A 9,737-nucleotide genomic window follows, 5' to 3' on the forward strand; every position below is an offset into this window, starting at 1 on the left:
AAGAATGATTATTGGCAAAAGGAGTCAGGTGGGGGAGGTGGAGGTGGGTAGGGGGTAAACGGTGATGGGGGACTTAACTTGAGGTGGTGAGCACACAATGCAACCTACAGATGATGTATTATAGAACTGTACACCCGAAAACTGGACAATTTTATTAACCATCTCACACCAATAAATTCAACAGATTTTTTTAAAAGAATGATTATTGGCTATCTTGTATAAAATAATCTGAAAGTACACATCCAATAAAAGCATTCTCATAGCAGGAGATAAATATTCTATAATTTCTTAAAATGAGGCTTTTACCAAAACTTGAAAACTCCAAAGATCCTGGAAGGAGAACTTGCACCAACACCCCCAACAGGTCTGGGAGGCACTCACCTGATAGTCTACAGTGAGACCTCCTCTTTTCCAGTCTTGGGATCAGTGAGTGCATTTTATCTTGCAAATTGACTATATGTCAACAAGACTGTGCAGTCTAATTAAATATATAAGCAGAAATCACTTTTTAAAAATCTGCTAACCAATAAAACCTGCAGAGTTAACATAGGAGATATCTTCATTGCTTCTAGAAAAATAGTCAGTAAATCATTAAATCATTCACACTGACATCTGCTTAATGCTAAATATTTGAATATTGAAATCATTCATACTAAATGATTGTTTGACATAACTTAGTGGACACTTTCTACGTTCTAGATGCTGTATAATCATATGAACAGCGCCAGACCCTGGGGAACAACCTGGAATAACAGTGTACATTTTAATTAAAATCAAGGCAGTGGTGTAAAGTCATGTGGGGGTCCAATGCGCACCTCCCAAAGGCACCATCTGCACAGACTGAAGGGAGCCGTGTGATACAGCAGCCTTAAAATATTCTTAATCCAATGAGAAAGAAAATCTGTTTCAGAAAGGTGGCTGTGTGGCTACATTATAAAGAAAAACACTTATAGTTTAATTTTATTAATTGACTGATGCCAGTATTTTTTTTTTTTTGTATTTTTCTGAAGCTGGAAATGGGGAGGCAGTCAGACAGACTCCCGCATGTGCCCGACCGGGATTTACCTGGCACATCCACCGGGGGGCGATGCTCTGCCCATCTGGGAAGTCGCTCCGTTGCAACCAGAGCCACTCTAATGCCTGGGGCAGAGGCCAAGAAGCCATCCCCAGCGCCCTGGCCATCTTTTGCTCCAATGGAGCCTCTGCTGTGGGAGGGGAAGAGAGAGACAGAGAGGAAGGAGAGGGGAAGGGGTGGAGAAGCAGGCGCCTCTCCTGTGTGCCCTGGCCGGGAATTGAACCTGGGACTTCTGCACGCCAGGCCGACGCACTACCACTGAGCCAACCGGCCAGGGCCAATGCCAGTATTACTACTTCAGACAATCAGCTTGGAATGTTATGTGTCACTGACCCCAAATCGCGTAGGACTCTAAGCTAGAAGAGGGTGCCGTAGGACACACGTTCTACCCGAGGACTCTTTTGTTTGCAGTTAGATTTTCTTACAGATGCAATTGGTTTCTATGTTTCTGAAACATTTTTGTTATCCTTTCCATCCACATTTATAACCTCTATAGCTCTATTTGTATTATGTATATATCTTTCCAAATGTTTTTAAGACGTTCCAATTTAACATCACCTCAGAAGACATTATTGTGCTGCAGGGCTGCTTCCTAATCATTAATAAAGACATTGCATTAAAAAAAATCTACCCTTGTTAAACAATTTTTGCAACTTCAAATTATATAAAGCCTAAAATATGAGTAATTTGAAGACATTGCCACATCTCATATTCTTTGCTTATCATCTTTTAGCTCATTTTCAGTTATTGAGGCTGAGTTTTTCTGGTTTGATTTGAATCAATTTTGCCAGTAAAATCTCACTGATGTTAAATCAGTTACTGTTGGGGAGAATATAGGGTGAGCACTATTCTTAATCCTCTCTATTCATCTCTGAATTTAGTAATTCTAACAAGAATGCTATTTAGTAGTGTGTGTGTGTGTGTGTGTGTGTGTATACACGTGCATGCATTTCAAGGATAGAGGTATTAGGGGATGGAAAGTGATTTTTAAAAATACACAGTGGATTATACTAAATAGGATATAAAGAATTAGGCTCAGAGTAAAGGAGGTAGAACCCAGCATGGTTTGAAGACCCATTTGCACTTGCTTTGGCATTGATGACACTATTATCCTAAAGTGAGTATGGTTCCAGAAATCAGAGGCTTCCCAAGCAATGTGTTCTAAGGGTCAAGATTTATGAGCAAAAGAGGGACAGAAAGGTCAGTAGATCTAGAGAAACCCAAAGGTCCTGAATCTTGAGCAGGGGCTTGGGTTGGAGTTGGACTCCATGTGGTGGGTCAGACTGCTTATGGAAAGCATGAAAGCTAGGCATTGGAAGTCAGAACAGAATAATTAAAAATACACTGAGAAGAATCTCCTTCCCTGTGGCATTGTAAAGCACTAAGCCCAGCTGGAAAAGGGGGTATAGTCTAAAACTGAGAGAGACCAGTATGAAAAGAAAGGCTGTGGCCAAATCACAAAGAGCTGTAGCTGTCACTCATAATAACACAAGCTGGGGAAAGGGGTGTTTTTTATTTTTTTGTTTTTTTTTAATCCAGAGAGGAACATGATAAAACGAATGTTTTAGTAAGAATTGTTTGGTGTCCCTATTAGAGAGACAGCCTGGAATAAGGAGGGGCTGCCGAACATTCTAACAAATGCAGCTTGAAATCGAAACAAATAATCATTACCATTCATTTGGGATTTGTGCCACTTTGCTATGCTCCAAGAACCCTTTCAAAAATATGAGATCATAATGGAAAAATAGAAGGAAAATTGAAATATATTATGAAAGCATCAGAAACATGCACGGGTTTTCAGCACAGTAATGTTAGTGCAGTTATATGTATTGATTCCTCATTCATCTGCAATTAGGCTTTGAAATCAACTGCATATAGATTCAGACAGTTGAAAATGATATATTTCTTCAGTACTTAATAGATGTCCAAACCATGTCTAGGAATAATAGAAACATGGGTGAGTAAATTGTTCTACTTTAACTTGAGACTAAATTGTCTTCTGATTTCAGTTGTCTTTTATTTGTACTGTTCTTAATAGTTAGCATTTTCACACTGTTAATCTCTGCATCTTTCTATAACCCCATTTTACAGATTAAAAAAATAATGAAGTCTTGGCTTGGCAAATCATTTATCCTGCCTATCAGTTGCTATTTAGTAGCATAGCTAAGTAGAGCTTGGACACAGACACTGTTCAGCACACAGTGGGTTATTGTTAGTCTGGGAGGCAACTATGAGCTCAGAGTGAGGCAAATCAAAACAAAGAAAACCTGTAGGCACCTGAGAAAAGGGAGAACAAAGAACTGATCTAGGTTGGAAATGGGCAGAAATAACTATTCAGACTCTGCCTTTTTCCCCAAAAAAATTCAATGTACCTTCCAACCAGAAAACACAGATAAGCTTAGAATTCCCAGGAATGGAAGCAGCTCCTTTTACTTGGGTCATCCAGCACCACGGTCTGTTCAGATTTCATGGGTCGATGGAGTGAGGATGGGCCACAGGCAGAGGAGCCCAGTGCAGCCAACTAGCTGGCTCCTCCCCCATCGGCCTGGGGGACTGACATCAGCTTGCATCGCACCAGACCATTAGGGCTTCCACTATAGTGGTGTGGGTTAAAAGTTAGGCTCTGCTAGTGTGTGCAGCTGATGGCTAAATAGACTAATTAATATCCAATCTGTGTTCTTCTCCTCAAGTCAGGCTTGCCCTGGTGTGGGCCTGTGTTCACCCATTGTCTAATGTGCACAAAGATGCCACATAGCCTTAAAGTGGCCCTAATACAGGGTAATTTCAAAAAAAGGCTTGGCGATAGTTTACCATAGTACTAGACTCCAGTATATTCCATCAATGTATGTGTGTGCAAACAAGAATATGTTAATAAGATGAGTAAAGGAATGACACAAATCTACCAGAAAATGTTACCTTTTTAGAAAAAAAAATTCTTGTTTTATTGAAGAACCTAAAAGCATGTATGGGGAAGTCATTTGTATTACACAGAGACCCAGTGGGTAGACCAAGGAAGAGAATGAAGTAGCTCAATATTCATACCAACCTCTTTCCTGCCATGAGGGAGGTTACCAAATATATCACAGGTCCTAGAATCTGAGAGGATGACAGCTGGTTATTCCACCTCCCCTCCTAAAACTGTCTACTTCTGTCTGTGTCTCACCCTCCATCTCCCTCTCTCTTCCTGGCTGCTTGGTTCTAGCTAATTCTCAACCCTGCCATCATTCCAGAATGCTGCTTGATGGATTGCCTTTGGACTAATGTTCCCAGCCTACAAAACACTTACATCCCATTTCTGCATCCAGCCTCTGCTCCCAGAACCTCTGCAAAGGCACCTGGACTTGACCCAGATGAAATGTCAAGAGGTGTGTTGTGAACTGTACATATTTTACACTACGACAAATAGATGGCTGCCATCATGGAACTCAGGTAACTAATATGGAAGGACAAGAACAGTAGAATATGTCAGAGGAAAAGCTCCCTATAAAACTAAAGCCCTCTTCTTATCACCTCACCTGTGAGATTTGGTCACCCATGTGTGTGGACAATGAATGCTAATAAACTAAACGAGAGTGCATGGTTAGTGGGAGTCGATAAATGTTCACTTCGATACACCTTGTCAGTAGCAATTTGCATCAGCCCTCCCTTCTTGTCGCAGGATGATCCAGGTTGAGCAGTAAGGAGGTGCTCAGGAATATGCAGGCTTAATTAGCTGGTATTCAAATGGGAGATGCCATGAGCCAAGGGCAAAGGATGCAAGAATGGGAGTCAAGAAACCAACTCAGGGGAATCAACAAGACGTGTAATTAAATGAAAGATAGACTTGCAGGAAGAAAGGCCAGCCTATATACCCACCCCAGTTTGGGGATGAGGGGAATGCTATAAAGGGCATCATTCAATGGGCCAACTGAAAAAGGGGAATATGAATGTTAATTTTCTAAAGTTGTATAATATACTGCAGTTATGTAAGAGAATACATTTGTTCTCAATAAATACTCACTGATATATTTAGGGGTAAAGAGCCATGGTATAGGTATTCACTCTCAAAGATTCAGAAAAATGTTTTATATATATATATATGTGTGTGTGTGTCTGTGTGTGTGTGTGTGTAATGTTTATTTATATAAATATATATTTATATATATGTGTGGACATGTATATGAGAGAGTACAAATGAGAACAAGGTTAACAAGAGGTGAATCTAAGTTAAAAGTTGATAAATATTCTATGTCTAATTTATGCTCTTGTGACTCTTCTGCAAGTTTGAAATTCTTCTCAAATAGAAAGATTAAGCAATTTTAACAACAACAAAAAAGACAGACTTCAGGACAAATGCTTTGGATGGTCTGGCTTAATTCTAAGGAAAGGTAGCCAGGCTTAAAGCTAGATTTTCAAGGGCAGAAAATAGATCTGCCCACTCACTGTGCCTGGCCTTGCTAGACATGTTAGCTCTAGCAAGATGGTAATAATGGCAAAGTTATACTTGTTACATCTCCGATGCTATTTTAAATGCTTTAACTGACTTAACTCTCACATCCTGTAAGGGAGGTATTGTTATTGTCCTGCCCATTTTACAGGTTAGAAAGTTGTGGTACAAAGTAGTTAAATACATTTTTCCAAGATCACCTTGCAAGTAAGTGGCCAAGTTAGTATTTGACTGCAAAGTGTACAGTCTAAACTACTATACTATACTATACTATACTATACTATTATATTAATGTTTTTCAAGGAAGTCATGTCTTTCTTCTTTGAAAATCATGAGAAATATATTAGAGATAGTGAGGGCTAACAAAGGAAGAGTCTCAAAAATCTGCCACAAGGAAATGAAAGTAGACAGAAATTTGACTTAATTCAAGAGGTTGGCTTGAGACATATTGCACCCCTCAACCTTAAAACTTAATCCCCTTGCAATGTCCTCTGCCTAGACTAACACAATTGATTCTTTGTTTGTGTTAAACCTCATAATCTCCATGTTTTTCTTTAACTTTTTAGTTGATCTGGGTGTGAACTATAGGTTCATTCCTCCTAATTTAAGGATCTTCTTATTCGGGAGACAGAGTCTGAGATGGGCGGGCAGGGTGAAAGATATGGGCAGAAGACCTGGAGGAGAAAGGGAGGACCCTAGATATAAAGTCTGTAAAGAAAGTGGGAGCTATTTTTTTTTTTTTTTTATAATTTTATTTTTTTAATGGGGTGACATCAATAAATCAGGATACATATATTCAAAGATAACAAGTCCAGGTTATCTTGTCGTTCAATTATGTTGCATACCCACCACCCAAAGTCAGATTGTCCTCTGTCACCTTCTATCTTGTTTTCTTTGTGCCCCTCCCACCCCCTATCCCTCTCCCATTCCCCCCTCCCCCCCGTAACCACCACACTCTTATCAATGTCTCTTAGTTTCACTATTATGTCCCACCTACGTATGGAATAATACAGTTCCTGTTTTTTTCTGATTTACTTATTTCGCTTCGTATCATGTTATCAAGATCCCACCATTTTGCTGTAAATGTTCCGATGTCATCATTTCTTATGGCTGAGTAGTATTCCATAGTGTATATGTGCCACATCTTCTTTATCCAGTCATCTATTGATGGGCTTTTTGGTTGTTTCCATGGGAGCTATTTTTTTAATGTTTATTTTATTGAATTTAGAGAGAGAGGAAGGGAGAATGAGTGAGACAGAAACATCAATCTGTTCCTGTATGTGCCCTGACTGGGGATCGAACTGGCAACCTCTGCATTTCAGGACAGTGTTCAAGCCAACTGAGCTATCCGGCCAGGGAAATATTTTTGTTTTAATTGGAGTAAGGATACTCTGAACCCAGAAATAAACTGACTTGTGTCCTGAAAAACAGAACAAATCCTCAGATGGAGAAAGAATAGTATCTATGTTTAAAATGCAATGAAGAAAGTATAGGCTTCTGTGTGATAAACTTTCTATAATTAGTTTATTTTCACTTTACGTACTAAGGGATTAGGCAACCTAAGAAATAATAAAGGATATATACTATTGTTCTCCCATTCTATAGGTCAGGAAACTGAATTTCAGAGAGGTTAACAACTTGCCCAAAGGCACCCAACTAGGGAGAGCCAGGGCCTGAATGTGTTCTTAGGTAGAACAACTCCATCCTCTCCACACCTACACTGTACTGTCTTTTATGGGGAGCACAAGGGTGAAGTGCTGGCCAACTAAAGTCCATAATTGTTGAGACCACATCACTATATTTGGTTCAGGGTAAACTTAACACAATGGAAACAGAGTAACCTTTTCAATTTAACAAACACGGAGTTATGTTTCTCAGCACTCAATTGACTATGTCTAGGAAACCAAATGTAAGACTCAGCCCTTGGTGTGGGAGACAGTTAGCATATAAGGTCATGGGAGAAAACACGGAAGCCTTTTGGCACAAAGCAATGTGTCCTAAGCCCAGTGAGAGAGAAAAACACAATATCCAGAGCATCTAGACAACCTCTCCAACGTGGGGGTCAGGTGGAATTATCAATGAGCGTGTATTACACCAGATAAAAAATGTCAGGTAAAGTGACTAGACAAGGGCCATTTCTGGCAAAGGCAGATGATTAAACAAAGTCCTACAGGACAGCCTGGGTATGGGTCAGTGCAGGACTGACTGTTCTGACCAAAACATTGAGGCAAAAAGGGAGAGTGCAGATTACATTAAATGTCATATACCTGGCTAAGGAGTCTCTAAACATGGAAGAAGAATCTTTTGAGTAGAAGGTGGGCAGAACACCTAAATATATATATGCAAATGGGAAAATGGTTATAAGTGAAAGATGCAGACACATTTCAAAAATTACTGGGAGGAATAAAAGCAAGAAAATCATGAATATAAATATATTAACTATATCATTGGGGGGTATCTCAGTGCTATTTTATCTTTTAAAAAGTACTTGATTTTATAGATAGATAGACATTCCATACAAATGACTACACACAGGAGAGTGGGACAAGAATGAGTCTTATAATAAAGAAAGAAACAGGATTCAGAGGCCACTTCAAGCTGGATCTGAGGAGAAGGCTTCAGGTCAGAATGCAGATCTGCAGAGAAGCTAAAAGAACACAGTTTTATTCAGCACAAAAACGTTGATCTCCAAGGGTAAGTCTCCTGCCATGGCTATTAGCAGAAACTCTGAGGAGTCACTCATGCAAAAAATGCTTCATCGCCATTGTTATCAGGCTCATAAGTTTGCAGAGCCAGATAAGTAGACACACGCTCCATTGCATCTCGTGAATATCATAGCTTTTGTTCAAGCCTCACATTGAAATCCTAGGATTGTGTCATTTACCCTACCATATATTTTTTTACTCAACTTAAAAATATAACACAAAAGACATGCATAAAGGCAAATCAACCACTCTTAAAGATTGAAATTTAGTTTTAAAATGGAAATCGGAGAGTACCCAATGCGTTGATATACACCTTATAAAATGTGCAATGCATAAGAATTATAAATTAAATATTAAAAAATAACCATTGTGTAGATTGCTCTTTTTTTCCCTCATCAGAGTGAGCTGAAATCGATAAACTCACGGCCCTTTGTTTGATGATTTGGGAGCTAGATGCAGAGCAGAAAATGTGTATTTTTTACCTTATAGTGCTTAATGGGAAAGGTGAGTCTTATACTGTGGACCTGTAAGTGGTGGTCTTGTATGATGGACAGAGGATTTGTAGTCACTACAGCTTTATATATAATTCACAGAATTATATACTTACAGTGAAGATAAAATGCATTATAAATAGCTTCAACCCATAAAGAGCTTCTCCTACATGTAGTTTTGGGTGTCTGGTATAACCAAGGTGCTGGAGAAGCAGAGAAGACTAAGAACAACTTCTTCCCATGAGGAGTCCACAAAGTAAACAAGATGCTGTAGAATCAGTTTGAGCAGCACGTGAAGCTCCACACGATAAGGGGCTGAACCAGATGCTTTGGACACAAGGGGAGGGTGTCAAAGTAATGACCTCCCTCCCTACCATGCATAATTTCACTACTCAATTCCTCCTACACAAACTAACTCCAGGACTTTGGTCCAGCTACTTCATTGCCATGGTCATCAAATCCAGATCAGAGAGGCCACCCTGCTGACTGTATTCGAACACCTGCTGTGCCCAGGACTTTTCATTCATTTTGGCCTCACATGTAGTAGAGCAGGGGTTCGGAAACTTTTTGGCTGAGAGAGCCATGAACGCCACATATTTTAAAATGTAATTCCGTGAGGGCCATATAACGACCCGTGTACATTACACATTATCCAATAAAAATTTGGTGTTGTCCCAGAGGACAGCTGTGATTGGCTCCAGCCACCCACAACGATGAACATGAGCAGTAGGAAATGAATGGATGGTAATACATGAGAATGTTTTATATTTTTAACATTATTATTATTTTTAATAAAGATTTGTCTGCGAGCCAGATGCAGCTATCAAAAGAGCCACATCTGGCTCGTGAGTCATAGGTTCCCGACCCCTGTAGTAGAAGGTAAGAAGATGCCTAGATTCCATTTAAATCCTGAACAATTCAGAGGACCATTAGAAATGAGGATTTAGCTAAGCATAAAACACAGAGCAAAAGCAAAGTCTGGACTTGTAAGACTTAGACTTCTCTAGTAGCGAAAATCAGGATCAAGAATGGAGGACACC

The sequence above is a fragment of the Saccopteryx bilineata genome, chromosome 6 (assembly GCF_036850765.1).
Source record: "Saccopteryx bilineata isolate mSacBil1 chromosome 6, mSacBil1_pri_phased_curated, whole genome shotgun sequence".
Taxonomy (NCBI): Eukaryota; Metazoa; Chordata; class Mammalia; order Chiroptera; family Emballonuridae; genus Saccopteryx; species Saccopteryx bilineata.